The sequence below is a fragment of the Lithobates pipiens genome, unplaced genomic scaffold (genome assembly GCF_037356315.1).
Source record: "Lithobates pipiens isolate NorthernLeopardFrog02 unplaced genomic scaffold, aLitPip1_a1.2 Scaffold_23, whole genome shotgun sequence".
In the NCBI taxonomy this organism is placed as follows: Eukaryota; Metazoa; Chordata; class Amphibia; order Anura; family Ranidae; genus Lithobates; species Lithobates pipiens.
In genome coordinates, this window is record NW_027507785.1 from 24000786 (window position 1) to 24016853 (window position 16068).

Below are 16068 nucleotides of genomic sequence, written 5' to 3' on the forward strand. Positions count from 1 at the left end.
AACAGACGGGCTGGGGCGGGGGCCGGCACTGTCAGATGTTTTTTCACCTTAATGCATAGAACGCATTAAGGTGAAAAAATGTTTACCATTACAACCCCTTTAACACAAATGCACAGCTACGTGTATAAGGCAGTGCAGCGTTGTGCGTTACCATTCACCCCAAGGCACTATCACAATGTACTTCGGTTCACATGCGTAATAACGCATCACCAGTGATTAAATGTGAATGATCGGTGCGTTGTGCTGTGTTATAATAAGAGTGACATGCAGCATGTTTGGTGGGTTACTTCCAATTAAAAATAAAAGGCAAATAAAACACGACATGTTTGTGTTAGCACAATTGTGGTAACGGGTCCCTGGAGAGATCTCGGGGTCCCTGCAGAGGGTAGGTGAGGGGCTGTGTGTTCTGTAGTGAAGGTTTGGTGCCCGTGCTCTGTGTGGCTTCTGAGTCCGCCCGGGAATAAGGCATGAAAGGAAAGTCTATCTCTGCAGGCTGCGGAGCCAAAGCAGCCAGGTACATGAGCATTATTTCATGTCTATTTTTTAGCCTCTCAAATCTGCCTTTGGTACACTTTAAGGGCCCATTTACATCTTATGTGTGTTAATGTGTGCTCAGTTAAGACAGCCCATTCATCTCAATAATGATCCAAAAAAAGATAATGCAGTACTTTTATTAACAGAGCACCACAACGCACAGTACTGTGTTACCCTGTAGTGTGCTGCAATGCTGGTGCATCGGGGTGTACTTCAGAGCAAATCGCACTGCGGTGCATCAGCATGCATAACAGCCCAAATGATAAGTGCACATTCACAAAGGTGCAGCTATCATATTTGGGGTAGAGGCTAGGGTAGTAATTCACATAATATTTTGTAGAATGTGTGCAGTCCCTAAACAAAATATATACAATTTAATACAATATTAAGCAATAAAAATACTCTGTGTGTGTGTGTTTGTATATATATATATATATATATATATATATATATATATAAATTTAAACACATATATATTTAAATAAAATAAAAAATAACATTAAAATTAAATAAAAATAATAAGTACACTATATAACCAAAAGTATTGGGACGTCTGCCTTTGCATGCCCATGCACTTTAATGACACCCCAGTCTTCGTCCGTAGGGTCCAAAATTGAGTTGGCCCACCCTTTGCAGCTATAACAGCTTCTGGGAAGGCTGTCCACAAGGTTTAGGAGTGTGTCTGTCTATGGGAATGTTTGATCATTCTTCCAGAAGCGCATTTGTAAGGTTGGGCACTGATGTTGGACAAGAAGGCCTGGCTCGCAGTCTCCGCTCTAATTCATCCCAAAGGTGTTCTATCGGGTTGAGGTCAGGACAGTCAAGTTCCTCCACCCCAAACTTGCTTATCAATGTCTTTATGGAACAGTTTGACTTGTCCACATTATATTAAAGTAGAACATCACCCATTTTTTTAATAAATTAGAAGTCAATAGCTGTTCCATTGTTTCCTGTCCCCTGTGATCACCAGTTACTAAAATAGGAACTGAGAGGTATCTCACTAATAATTCACAGACATTCATGAAAACAAAGTTTTCAACCTTTCCCCAATCATATATGATAATGATATATAGATTGTAAAAATTGCATCGTAAATTAATTTAGATTACGCTGTTAAAGCGGAGGTCCGCCCAGAGTCCGCCTGGAGTCCAGTGATGTTGGCACCAGGCTGATGTTTCGATAAGGCTTCATGCCAGAAACCCTAATGCGCATGCGCGAGGCTCCGCTCCTCTCTCCTACTGGCCTGGCAGTGGGGGAAGGAAGAGGCAGGAGAAGGGAGCCGAGCTGCTGTCGAGATCTCCCAGAAGTGGAGGGAATTATAGAAGGTGAGGGCACAACCGGTGGAGGGAGCACAAGGAATTTGATAATATACACAGCGGTGGATGTTTGTGAAGAGACTGTCTTTCATCTGATTTGTTTTATCATCTTCTCAATATATGTAGTGGATTGGCACATTGATATTCACTATATTTATACATATAATGACACTTTATGGATTCATATGTTGGATTTGGCACTTTATTTGTATATTGATTGCACATTATAGCCTTACGGGATATTCTTATGTAGTTTAGCGCTGCACTTATTTTTTTTTACAACTCAATATTGAACCCTATGGACTAAGACTGGGACTGGGATTAAAGCGGCTGTCTACCACTGGACGTTTCTTTTTCCCTGCAAGGTAAAGTCATAATGTGCTAATATGCATGGCATATTAGCATATTATGTGGAACTTACCTTAAAATGAAGCTGTTCCAGCGCCACGATGACAGTGCTGCAGCCACTTCCATCTTCACCCGTCTTGCTTCTGGGACCTCGCAGGAGTTGGCATTCACAGCACAGGGCTCGGAAAGGAACTGCACGGGTGGCTGTTTCTTCAGAGCACATGTGCCAGAGAAGTCACTCGCTGCATTTAAGGTACATATCTCCTACACGGCGCATGTTTAAGAGATATTTACACTACCTATAGGTTAGCCTTATTATAGGCTTACCTATAGGTAAAAGGCAGCAAATGAAGTTTATGTTCTCTTTAAAATCCACGTCTGTGTAAAGGCAGGTGTCCCAATACTTTTGGTAATATAGTATATAAAATTAAATAAAAAAAGGTAAGTGACCCAAAACATTGGAATTCACATATTAATGACTAATATTATAGGTATATAATAATAATAATAATAAAATGACATTAAAATTAAAATAAATAATACATATAAAATTGAATAAAATATAAATAAAGAAACATATGTAAAATAAAACATTGGAATTCATATATTAAATATGAATTTTACAAGGGCGAATTTGGAAGGTGGTGATAAATGGGGAGTACTCGGAATGGTCAGGGGTGGGTATTGGGGTCCCCCAGGGTTCTGTGCTGGGACCAATCCTATTTAATTTGTTCATAAACGACCTGAAGGATGGGGTAAATAGTTCAATCTCTATATTTGCGGACGACATTAAGCCAAGGAAGACAATAACTTCTCTGCAGGATGTGGAAACCTTAAAAAAAGATCTGAAAAAATGAATGGGGTGAGTGACTACATGGCAAATGAGGTTCAATGTATAAAAATGTAAAATAATGCATTTGGGTGGCAAAAATATGAATGCAATCTATACACTGGGGGGATAACCTCTGGGGGAATCTAGGATGGAAAAAGACCTGGGGGTCCTAGTAGATGAAAGACTCAGCAATGGCATGCAATGCCAAGCTGCTGCTAACAAAGCAAACAGAATATTGGCATGTATTAAAGGGGTTGTAAAGGTAAACATTTTTTCACCTTAATGCATTCTATGCATTAAGGTAAAAAAACATCTCACAGTGCTGACGCCCCCAGCCCCCCGTTTTACTTACCTGACCCCTCGAAAGTCCCGCGCTCGCCCCCGACATCCTCTTCGCCGCTCAGCCTGGCCACTGATTGGCTGGAGTGGATGGACTGAAAGCAGTGCAGCCATTGGCTCACGCAGCTGTCAATCACATCCATTGACGCGGTGCGCTGGGGGGGGCGGGCCGAGTGATACAGCCAGCGGCTATAGCCGCCGGCTGTACGGGAGCGCGCCCACAAGTGCTTCTCACCATGCGAGGGAGCTCGTATGAATGTGAGAAGTACTTGCGGGAGGAAGCCGAGACAGCCGCCGAGGGACCCCAGAAGAGCAGGTTCGGGGCCACTCTGTGCAAAACGAGCTGCACAGTGGAGGTAAGTATAACATGTTTGTTAATTAAAAAAAAAAATAATAATAATAACTTTACAACCCTTTTAAAAAGAGGATCAACTCCAGAGATAAAACGATAATTCTCCCGCTCTACAAGACTCTGGTCTGGCCGCACCTGGAGTATGCTGTCCAGTTCTGGGCACCAGTCCTCCGGAAGGATATACTGGAAATTAAGCGAGTACAGAGAAGGGCAACAAAGCTAATAAAGGGTCTGGAGGATATTAGTTATGAGGAAAGGTTGCGAGCACTGAACTTATTCTCTCTGGAGAAGAGACGCTTGAGAGGGGATATGATTTCAAGATACAAATACCATACTGGTGACCCCACAATAGGGAGAAAACTTTTTTGCAGAAGGGAGTTTAACAAGACACGTGGCCACTCGTTAAAATTAGAAGAAAAGAGGTTTAACCTTAAACTATGTAGAGGGTTCTTTACTGTAAGAGCGTCAAGGATGTGGAATTCTCTTCCACAGGCGGTGGTCTCAGCGGAGGGACATCGATAGTTTAAAAAAACTATTAGATAAGCACCTGAACAACCACAACATACAGGGATATACAATATAATACTGACATATAATCACACACATAGGCTGGGCTAGATGGACTTGTGTCTTTTTTCAACCGCACATACTATGTAACTATGCCCTCTGATTCCCCCTGTCTTGAATTGTATTGTATTGTATTGTATTGTAATGTCTACCCTAATGTTGTAAAGCGCTGCGTAAAAACTGTCGGCGCTATATAAATCCTGTATAATAATAATGTAAATGCTATTATTATAGGTATTAAATAATACAATAAAAATAACATTAAAATAATATAAAAGTAAATAAAATATAAATAAAGAAAAGTATGTGAAATAAAACATTGAAATCCATATATTAAATGCTATTATTATAGGTATTAATAAACAAAATATCTTTAAAATTAAATAAAATAATAAATATAAAATAAAATAAAATATAAATAAAGTATGTGAAATAAAACATTGAATTCATATATGAAATAGTAATATTATAGGTAGTAAAAAAAAAAAAAACTGTGTATGAATATATATATATATAAAAAGGTATGTGAAATAAAAACATTGTAATTGATATTTTAAACACTATTATTATAGACATTAACCCCATACAGTTACCAGAGTACAATGGGCCTTAAACATACAGCAGTGCCTGTTTCTGGTCCATTCTCTCAGCTGCACTAATAAGCGGAGCTCCTACAAACATGCAGTGCAGGCGTTGAGCTGTGCCAGTACTGGAGATGTCATCTACATACCAGGTTGCTGGAACATTGACTTACATGATTGGCGTTGGTTCATCCTCAGACCCTTCTGTTCAGATTTCACGAATCGCCGCCACTTTTTGGTTTCTGTTCCCCGCCTGTCACGCCTCTGATCAGACAAGTCAGACGGGTCTTCAGGACACATTCAGCAGAAAACATCCAAACGATCGTGGCTTGGAGAGATCGACTCAGAAAACAAGGATCCCTGGGAGTTTCTTCTTTGGTGGAAGGTTTATTCCCAGCCCTGACAACCCCAAACAATGTCACCAACAAACAACCGGCCCGGGAATAACCTTTCTAGAGATTCTCTCGGCACAGCCGCCTGTGTCTTTAAATTTGAAACTTCTTACTTGGTTTCATTTTCACTTTCCTCCTTCACTGTCATGTAAATGGGGTGTTCCTCTACACCAGCTTTTCTTAACCACTTGTTTACCGGACACTTATATCCCCTTCCTGCCCAGACCAATTTTCAACTTTCATCAATGTCACTCTCTGAATGACAATTGCGCGGTCATGCTACAATGTACCCAAACTAAATTTTTAGCATTTTTTCACGCAGGTATAGCTTTCTTTTGGTGGTATTTAATCGCTGCTGGGGTTTTTTTTTGCAAAATAAAAAAAAAAAAAGACTGAAAAAATAAAACTGTTTCATAGTTTGTTATAAAATATTGAAAACAGGTAATTTTTCTGCTTCATTGATGTGCGTTAATGAAGCTGCACTGATGGGCACTGATAGGTGGCACTGAGAAGTGCCACTGATAGGTGGCACTGAAGGGTGGCACTGATGGGCACTGAAAGGTGGCACTGATGGGCACTGATCACTGATGGGTGGCACTGGTAGGCACTGGTAGGTGACACTGATAGGCAGCACTGATCTGTAGCACTGATTATGAATTACTGATGGGCATTGATTGGCAGCAGTGGTGGGCAGTGATGGGTGGCACTGTGGGGACTGGTAGGTGGCACTGTTTGGTACTGATAGGTGGCACTGGTAGATGGCACATTGGGCACTGATAAGGCAGCACTAATGGACACTGATAGGTGCTACTGATAAGCACTGATAGGTGGCACTGATAGGTGACACTGATAGGCAGCACTGATCTGTGGCACTGATTATGAGACACTGATAGACATTGATTGGCAGTACTGGTGGTCACTGATAGGTGGCACTGTGGGCACTGATAGGTGGCACTGGTAGGTGGCACAGTGGGCACTGGCAGCTGACACTGGTGGGCACAGAAAATGCAGCTGGTGATCTGCTTTTTTTTCCCCTCACGCTGATAGCGTGAGGTAAAAAAAAAAATACGGATTACCGAGCTTCTGTTTACATCACGTGATCAGCCAACATTGGCTGACAGCTGATCACTTGGTAAGGAGCCGACCCCTTACTCTGATCTGTGATCAGCCAAGTCTCATAGACTCAGTGATCACTGAGCACTCCATGTGAGACCCACAGGCAGAGGCATAGCTTGAAGCTTGTGGGCCCCGATGCAAAAGTTGACCTGCCCCCCCCCCCCCCCACTACTTCCACCATGTGTGAAGATACATCCACCACACACCAAGATACTCAAAGTGGCTTAAGAGTTCCCAGAGTTCCTCTTTACATCAGAGGACAGGGATTGCCCCTGGAGAATGAGAGGACAGGGATCACCGCTGGAGAATCAGAGAACAGGGATCACCGCTTGAGAATCAGAGGACAGGGATCACCGCTGGAGAATCAGAGGACAGGGATCACCGCTGGAGAATCCGAGGACAGGGATCACCGTTGGAGAATCAGAGGACAGGGATCACTGCTGGAGAATCAGAGGACAGGGATCACAGTTGGAGAATCAGAGCACAGGGATCACCGCTGGAGAATCAGAGGACAGGGATCACCGCTGGAGAATCAGAGGACAGGGATCACCGCTGGAGAATCAGAGGACAGGGATCACCGCTGGAGAATCAGAGGACAGGGATTACCGTTGGAGAATCAGAGGACAGGGATCACCGCTGGAGAATCAGAGGACAGGGATCACCGCTGGAGAATCAGAGGACAGGGATCACCGCTGGAGAATCAGAGGACAGGGATCACCGCTGGAGAATCAGAGGACAGGGATCACCGCTGGAGAATTAAAGGACAGGGATCACCGCTGGAGAATCAGAGGACAGGGATCACCGCTGGAGAATCAGAGGACAGGGATCACCGCTGGAGAATCAGAGGACAGGGATCACAGTTGGAGAATCAGAGGACAGGGATCACCGCTGGAGAATCAGAGGACAGGGATCACAGTTGGAGAGTCAGAGGACAGGGACCCCTAGCAGGTCACTTGGCAGAGCTACTTTCCCATCCTGGCTATAGCTTGGGCGGCAAGTAGTTAACCTAAATCATACTGGCGTGTGGGGGGACCCCGAAACAATAACTGTAAGGCCCCCTTCACACACACAGACCGTTCATTTCATCAGTTCAGTCGTGTCTTTTCAAAGAAAAAAACTGATTACGTTTTCATCAGTTTATTTACATCCACTACCAATGCAAAAATGGATGGAAAACCGACTGTTTGTCAGTTTACATACGTTTTTTGTGAGATCCAGTCTTTTTCAACGGAAGAAAAATAGAGATGCATTGATGTCCGTTTTTCATCTGTCGAAGGATGTCGAAGGCATGTGTGAAGGGGGCCTAATACTAAGGCCTCTTTCACACGGGGCGGATCAGTGCTGATCCGCCCCGTGGATATCCACTTGCACAGCGGGGATCGCCGGAGAGATCTCCGCTGAGCAGGCAGAGGACAGGTCCATCTCTGCACACTGCGCAGGGACGGACCTGTCACAGTGGCACTCTCCCCTATGGGAGATCGGGTGACGACGGACCGCAGTGTCCGTTGTCACCGGATCCGATCCGCAGATGGATAGAAAAATAGCTTTTTCCTCCGTCACACTTTTTCGGATCGGAGCGGGTCGGATGTCAGCAGACATGTCACCGCTGACACCCGACGCTCCATAGACCTCTATGGAGCATCCGTTCAGGTCCGCCTGAAAAACTGACAGGCGGACCTCAACAGATCGTCCGTGTGAAAGGGGCCTAAGGAATGGGACATACGGAATGTATTTAACCCCTGCATGTCTGAAGGTAAAACAAATCTTAACACAATTACTTGGAACCCCCAAACAGAATATATTTTTCTGAAAGCAGAGGCTCCGGAGATTAAAGTGTCAGCTCTTGCAATTTTTTTATGTCATACAATATTTGCACAACAGTTTCTGAAGCACAAAATTTCAGCAAAAAAATAAATACATTAACTGGTTGCTGACCGCCGGCTATCAAATGATGGCCAGGCGGCGCAGCTATTGTGGCGGGAGGCCGTCATATGATGGCCTCCCATTTAAACAGGGAATGCGCGCGATCGTCCGCGTGCATCCCTGTTTCTTTGGTGGCGGCGTGTCACGGAGACACCGCTCGCCACCGAAGGGGGGTAAACAGCCATTCGTTATGGCTGTTTACCACGTGATCGGCCGTGATGAAGTCACGGCCGATCACAGATGGTCACACCCCGACTGTGCACGGCGCATGCGCGGGATCGTGAGCGCTGTGCGTGCACGTCGGTGGCAGCGTGTTCCCCGGGAACACTGCTCGTCACCAACGCTGGTAAACAGCCATTGGCCGGCTGTTTACCCACGTGATCGGCTGTGATCCTTTCACATCTGATCACTAAAATGTAAACAAACAGCGGTAACGAGATGTTACCGGGTTCTCCTCCTCACACACCGATCGTGTGTGAGGAGGAGATTGCGGTAACATCTCGTTACCGCCTACAGTACACATCAAGCACACTGATTGCCCCCCCACCCCAATAAAGAGGACCTGTAACCACCCCTCATAGTACCTGTCAATCACAGTCCATCAGAGTACCTGTCACAGTCCATCAGAATATTTGAGTACCTGTCACAGCCCATCAGAGTACCCGAGTACCTGTCCCGGCCCATCAGAGTACCCGAGTACCTGTAACGGCCCATCAGGGTACCCGAGTACCTGTCACGGTCCATCCACCAAGCCAGAAACTCTGGAGGGAAAGGTAGAGGGGGAGTTGGTCTTCCATTTGTAGATTTAGCTCAGTGGCAGCCTGTCAGAATCTGCAATGTCAGCTTCCCTGCACAGCTCTTCTTCAGGAGTCCGTATAATACGTTACTGTTCCTACACTGTTCCCTATACTGTACCCTCCTACCCCCTGTACTGGGTCCACTTACCCTCCCCCTGTACTGTACCCTCCTAACCACTTACTGACTTACTGTGCCCTCCTCCCCACCCATACTGTGCCCTCCTGCCCCCCCCCCCCCCTCCGTACCGTACCTTCCTGTCTCCCTTCTTCTGTGACTCCCTGTACTGTACTGTACTGTCCTAACTACTGTACCATGCCATCCTGCCCCCCCCCCCCGACTGCACCCTTCTGTTCCCCCACATACGTTTGTAAGTTATGCTGTGTTTGTGTCCACTAATGATAATTTTTGTGTATTTTTAGCGAAAATATTGATTTGATAGTTTTTAGGGGGGCCCTGTTAGGTAAGCTGTATGGGGCCCCGTGATTTCTAACAGCAGCCCTGCCTGTCACGGTCCATCAGGGTACCCGAGTACCTGTCACGGTCCATCAGGGTACCTGAGTACCTGTCACAGTCCATCAGAGTACCCGAGTATCTGTCACGGTCCATCAGAGTACCCGAGTATCTGTCACGGTCCATCAGAGTACCCAAGTACCTGTCACAGTTCATCTGAGTACCCGAGTACCTGTCACAGTTCATCTGAGTACCCGAGTACCTGTCACAGTTCATCTTAGTACCCGAGCACCTGTCACAGTCCATATGAGTACCTGTCACCGCTCTTCAGAGTACCCAAATACCAGTCACCAAGCCATCAGAATACCTGTCACCAGGCCATCAGAGTACCTGAGTACCTGTCACCAGGCCATCAGAGTACCCGAGTACCTGTCACCAGGCCATCAGAGTACCCGAGTACCTGTCACCAGGCCATCAGAGTACCCGAGTACCTGTCACCAGGCCATCAGAGTACCCGAGTACCTGTCACCAGGCCATCAGAGTACCCGAGTACCTATTTGCAGCCCATGTCTCATAGAATATACGTTGGGATGTTTGCTTTCCAAAATGGGGTCATTTTGTGGGTAATTTCACTGTTCTGGTGGTCCAGGACCTTCAAAAGTGTGATAGGTAGGAATGAAATGAGATGTGTCATTTATGCTCCTAGAACGCCTGAACGTACTACTTCAATGTTCGGCCTCTCTATGTGGCCAGGCTGTGTAAAAGTCCTACACATGTGGTATCGCCATACTCAGGAGGAGTAGCAGAATGGATTTTGGGGTGTAATTTTTGCTATATACATGCTATGTGTTAGAAATATCTTATAAATTGACAATTTTGTGTAAAAAAAAAAATGCGTTTTAATTTTTTTCCACATATTCCAAAAACTTCTGGAAAAAAATTAACCGTTCAAAAGACTCATTATGCCTCACAGATTATACATTGGGGTGTTTGCTTTCCAAAATGGGGTCATTTTATGGGAAATTCCATTGTCCTGGTACTCCAGGGCCTTCAAAAGTGTAATAGGTGGTTGAGAAATGAGATGTGTCATTTTTGCTGGTAGAACGTCTGAAGGTACTACATCAATGTTGGGCCTCTGTATGTGGCCAGGCTGTGTAAAAGTCTCACACATGTGGTATCGCCGTACTCGGGAAGAGTAGCAGAATGTATTATGGGGTGTAATTTGTTGTATGCATATGCTGTGTGTGAGAAATAACCTGATAATATGACAATTTTGTAAAAAAAAAAAAAAATAATAATAAAAAATAAATCTTCATTTTGCAAAGAATTGTGGGAAAAAATTACAACTTAAAAAAACTCACCATGCTACTTACTTAATACCTTGGGATGTCTACTTTGTAAAAAGGGGTCATTTGGGGGGTATTTGTACTTTCCTAACTTGTTAGTGTCTCAAGAAATGAGACTCACCTGATGTACTGAAGGCCTGATCAGATGTGATCAATTTTCAGCGATTGGCACCATAGTTTGTAGACTCTATAACTTTCACAAAGACCAAATAATATACACTAATGTGGGTTATTTTTTACCAAAGATATGTAGCAGTATACATTTTGGCCAAATTTATGAAGAAAAATTACTAATTAGCAAAATTTTATGACAGAAACAAAGAAAAAGGCATTTTTTTCACAAAATGTATGTTTTTTTTTAATTTATAGCACAAAAAATAAAAAACCCACTAGTGATTAAATACCACTAAAAGAAAGCTCTATTTGTGTGGAAAAAAGGACAAAAGTTTCATATGGGTACAGTGTTACATGACTGAGTAATTGTCATTCAAACTGTGAGAGCGCTGAAAGCTGAAAATTGGTCTGGTCAGGAAGGGGGTGTAAGTGCGATGTATTGAGGTGGTTAAAGACAATTTTAGAGCAGACAAAGACAAAATAATACCCATGTTTTAGTAAAATATAAAGGCTTTTAAAGCATCACATGTGGACAATTTTAAGCACCAGAGTTTTGTTGCTGTTTTACAGCCATTTACCAATTTTAATCTTGACATGCTTCGTATCATTTTACTCTACACAACATCATTTCGGGTTTTCAGTTTACAGTAAATTGTCAATTATGTTCCTAAAATGATTGCTCTCACTCCGATATTTGTGGTGATGTGGGGTACAATTGCTGTTTACATATGGGTGCTGGACCTATGCTGCATGCTGTTTGCATTTGCATGTAAGGGGGGCAGGGTAACTTTTACATTTTTAAAAATCGTTTTTATTTATTTTATCTAAATTATTTTTTAAATTACCCTTTCCATTTAACATTTTTTTTCCCATGTAACATTATTGCTATTACAAGGGGGCCATCCTGTGGACAATTATGGGTATACCATTGTCATTTGGAAATCATTCTAGTCTCTGGCTCTTTCCTGCGATCAATTATAAGTATATATATATATCATTGTCCATTTCTAAATTATTCTACTCTCTGTCTCCATCCTGTGGTGAAATACAAGTACAACAACATCGTCCTTTGCGAAATCATTCTGCTCTCTGGCTCCAACATGTGGTCCTATACGGGTATAACATTGCCCATTGGGAAATCATTTTACTCTCTGGCTCCACCCTGTGGTCAAATATGGGTATAGCATTGTCCATTTGGGAAATTTCTACTCTCTGGCTCCATCCTGTAGTGAAATACAAGTACAACATGGTCCTTTGGGAAATCATTCTGCTCTTTGGCTCCACCATGTGGTCCTATACGGGTATAACATTGCCCATTTGGAAATCATTTTACTCTCTGGCTCCATCTTGTGGTCAAATATGGGTACAGCATTGCCCATTGGGAAATTGTTCTACTCTCTGGCTCCATCCTGTGGTGAAATACAGGTACAATATCGTCCTTTGGGAAATCATTATGCTCTCTGGCGCCACCCTGTGGCCATATATAGGTACAACATTGCCCATTGGGAATCATTCTACTCTCTGGCGCCCTCTTATGGTCGAATATATGTACAACATTGTCCATTAGGAAAATATTCCTATACTCGTGTGCGCTCTATCACCTGGATGGAAGGAGAGTGGGCAATTAAAGCTTTCTATCACAGGGAGTCCATATGTGTGAGTTCACATAAAAGAACAACTGGTGGTCTCAGATGCTGTTTGAATTTGCATATAAGGGGGGCAGGGTAACTTTTACATTTTTAAAAATTGTTTTTATTTATTTTATCTAAATTATTATTTTTTACATTTCCCTTTCCATTTAACATTTTTTTCCCATGTAAACATTTTTGCTATTACAAGGGGGTCATCCTGTGGACAATTATGGGTATACCATTGTCATTTGGAAATCATTCTCTTCTCTGGCTCCATCCTGTGGTCAATTATAAGTATAGCATTGTCCGCTTGGAAATCAGTCTGCTATTTGGCGCCATCCTGTGTTCAAATGCTCATATACTATCGCCCATTGGTAAATCATTCTGCTATCTGGCTCCATCCTGTGGTCAAATATGGCTACAGCATTGTCCATTTCTAAATGATTCTACTCTCTGTCTCCATCCTATAGTAAAATACAAGTAAAACAACATCGTCCTTTGCAAAATCATTCTGCTCTCTGGCTCCATCATGTGGTCCTATACGGGTATAACATTGCCCATTGGGAAATCATTCTATTCTCTGGCTCCATCCTGTAGTGAAATACAAGTGCAACATGGTCCTTTGGGAAATCATTCTGCTCTCTGGCTCCACCATGTGGTCCTATACGGGTATAACATTGCCCATTGGGAAATTATTCTACTCTCTGGCTCCACCTTGTGGTCAAATATGGGTACAGCATTGTCCATTGGGAACTCATTCTAGTCTCTGGCTCCATCCTGTGGTGAAATACAGGTACAATATCGTCCTTTGGGAAATCATTCTGCTCTCTGGCGCCACCCTGTGGTCATATACAGGTATAACATTGCCCATTGGGAAATCATTCTACTCTCTGGCGCCCTCTCATGGTCGAATATATGTACAACATTGTCCATTAGGAAAATATTCCTATACTCGTGTGCGCTCTATCACCTGGATGGAAGGAGAGTGAGCAATTAAAGCTTTCTATCACAGGGAGTCCATATGTGTGAGTTCACATAAAAGAACAACTGGTGGTCTCAGATGCTGTTTGCATTTGCATATAAGGGGGGCAGGGTAACTTTTACATTTTTAAAAATCGTCTTTATTAATGTTATCTAAATTATATATTTTTTTAAATTTCCCTTTCCATTTAACATTTTTTTTTCCATGTAACATTATTTCTATTACAAGGGGGCCATCCTGTGGACAATTATGGGTATACCATTGTCATTTGGAAATCATTCTAGTCTCTGGCTCCATCCTGTGGTCAATTATAAGTATAGCATTGTCCGCTTGGAAATCATTCTGCTCTTTGGCGCCATCCTGTGTTCAAATGCTCATATACTATTGCCCATTGGGAAATTATTCTGCTCTCTGGCTCCATCCTGTGTTCAAATATGGCTACAGCATTGTCCATTTCTAAATGATTCTACTCTCTGTCTCCATCCTATGGTGAAATACAAGTACAACAACATTGTCCTTTGCGAAATCATTCTGCTCTCTGGCTCCATCATGTGGTCCTATACGGGTATAACATTTCCCATTGGGAAATCATTCTACTATCTGACTCCACCCTGTGGTCAAATATGGGTGCAGCATTGCCCATTTGGGAAATTTCTACTCTCTGGCTCCATCCTGTAGTGAAATACAAGTACAACATGGTCCTTTGGGAAATCATTCTACTCTCTGGCTCCACCATGTGGTCCTATACGGGTATAACATTGCCCATTTGGAAATCATTCTACTCTCTGGCTCCACCCTATGGTCAATGTTATACCCGTATAGGACCACATGGTGGAGCCAGAGAGCCGAATGATTTCCCAAAGAACCATGTTGTAATTGTATTGTATTGTAGGACCATGTTGTAATTGTCGACAATGTTGTTCATGTATTCGACCATAAGAGGGCGCCAGAGAGTAGAATGATTTCCCAATGGGCAATGTTATACCTGTATATGACCACAGGGTGGCGCCAGAGAGCAGAATGATTTCCCAATGGTCAATGTTATACCTGTATAGGACCACAGGGTGGCGCCAGAGAGCAGAATGATTTCCCAAAGGACGATATTGTACCTGTATTTCACCACAGGATGGCGCCAGAGAGTAGAATGATTTCCCAATGGGCAATGTTATACCCGTATAGGACCACATGATGGAGCGAGAGAGCCGAATGATTTCCCAAAGAACCATGTTGTAATTGTATTGTATTATATTGTAGGACCATGTTGTAATTGTCGACAATGTTGTTCATGTATTCGACCATAAGAGGGCGCCAGAGAGTAGAATGATTTCCCAATGGGCAATGTTATACCTGTATATGACCACAGGGTGGCGCCAGAGAGCAGAATGATTTCCCAATGGCCAATGTTATACCTGTATATGACCACATGGTGGAGCCAGAGAGCAGAATGATTTCCCAAAGGACCATGTTGTAATTGTATTTCACTACAGGATGGAGCCAGAGAGTAGAAATTTTTCCAAATGGACAATGCTGTACCCATATTTGACCACAAGATGGAGCCAGAGAGTAGAATGATTTCCAAATGGGCAATGTTATACCCGTATAGGACCACATGATGGAGCGAGAGAGTAGAATAATTTAGAAATGGACAATGCTGTATCCATATTTGACCAGAGGATGGAGCCAGAGAGCAGAATGATTTACCAATGGGCGATAGTATATGAGCATTTGAACACAGGATGGCGCCAAAGAAAGAGCAGAATAATTTCCAAGTGGACAATGCTATAATTATAATTGACCACAGGATGGAGCCAGAGAATAGAATGATTTCCAAATGACAATGGTATACCAATAATTGTCCACAGGATGACCCCCTTGTAATAGCAATAATGTTACATGTAAAAAAAATGTTAAATAGAAAGGGAAATTTAAAAAATAATAATTTAGATAAAATAAAAACGATTTTTAAAAATGTAAAAGTTACCCTGCCCCCCTTACATGCAAATGCAAACAGCATCTGAGACCACCAGTTGTTCTTTTATATGAACTCACACATATGGACTCCCTGTGATAGAAAGCTTTAATTGCCCACTCTCCTTCCATCCAGGTGATAGAGCGCACACGAGTATAGGAATATTTTCCTAATGGACAATGTTGTACATGTATTCGACCATAATAGGGCGCCAGAGAGTAGAATGATTTCCCAATGGGCAATGTTATACCTGTATATGACCACAGGGTGGCGCCAGAGAGCATAATGATTTCCCAAAGGATGATATTGTACCTGTATTTCACCACAGGATGGAGCCAGAGAGTAGAATGATTTCACAATGGGCAATGCTGTACCCATATTTGACCACAAGGTGGAGCCAGAGAGTAGAATAATTTACAAATGGGCAATGTTATACACGTATAGGACCACATGATGGAACCAGAGAGTAGAATGATTT

At 43.0% G+C, this 16068-nt stretch overlaps 2 protein-coding genes across 4 annotated transcripts in view; one reads left to right on the forward strand and one right to left on the reverse strand.

Annotated features, from left to right (window-relative positions):
• The window catches only part of LOC143927337 (uncharacterized), a 92740-nt gene extending 87367 nt beyond the window's left edge, over positions 1-5373 (reverse strand). For 2 of the 3 annotated variants that reach the window (XM_077451344.1, XM_077451345.1), the window contains exon 1: positions 5043-5372. The gene's annotated coding sequence lies outside the window, so the exon portion shown is untranslated. Of the gene's footprint in view, positions 1-5042 lie in introns of all 3 variants that reach the window. The other variant, XM_077451347.1, reaches the window with a different exon arrangement.
• The window catches only part of LOC143927338 (ecto-ADP-ribosyltransferase 5-like), a 126348-nt gene continuing 112044 nt past the window's right edge, over positions 1765-16068 (forward strand). The window contains exon 1 of the mRNA XM_077451349.1: positions 1765-1859. The gene's annotated coding sequence lies outside the window, so the exon portion shown is untranslated. The remainder of the gene's footprint in view (positions 1860-16068) is intronic.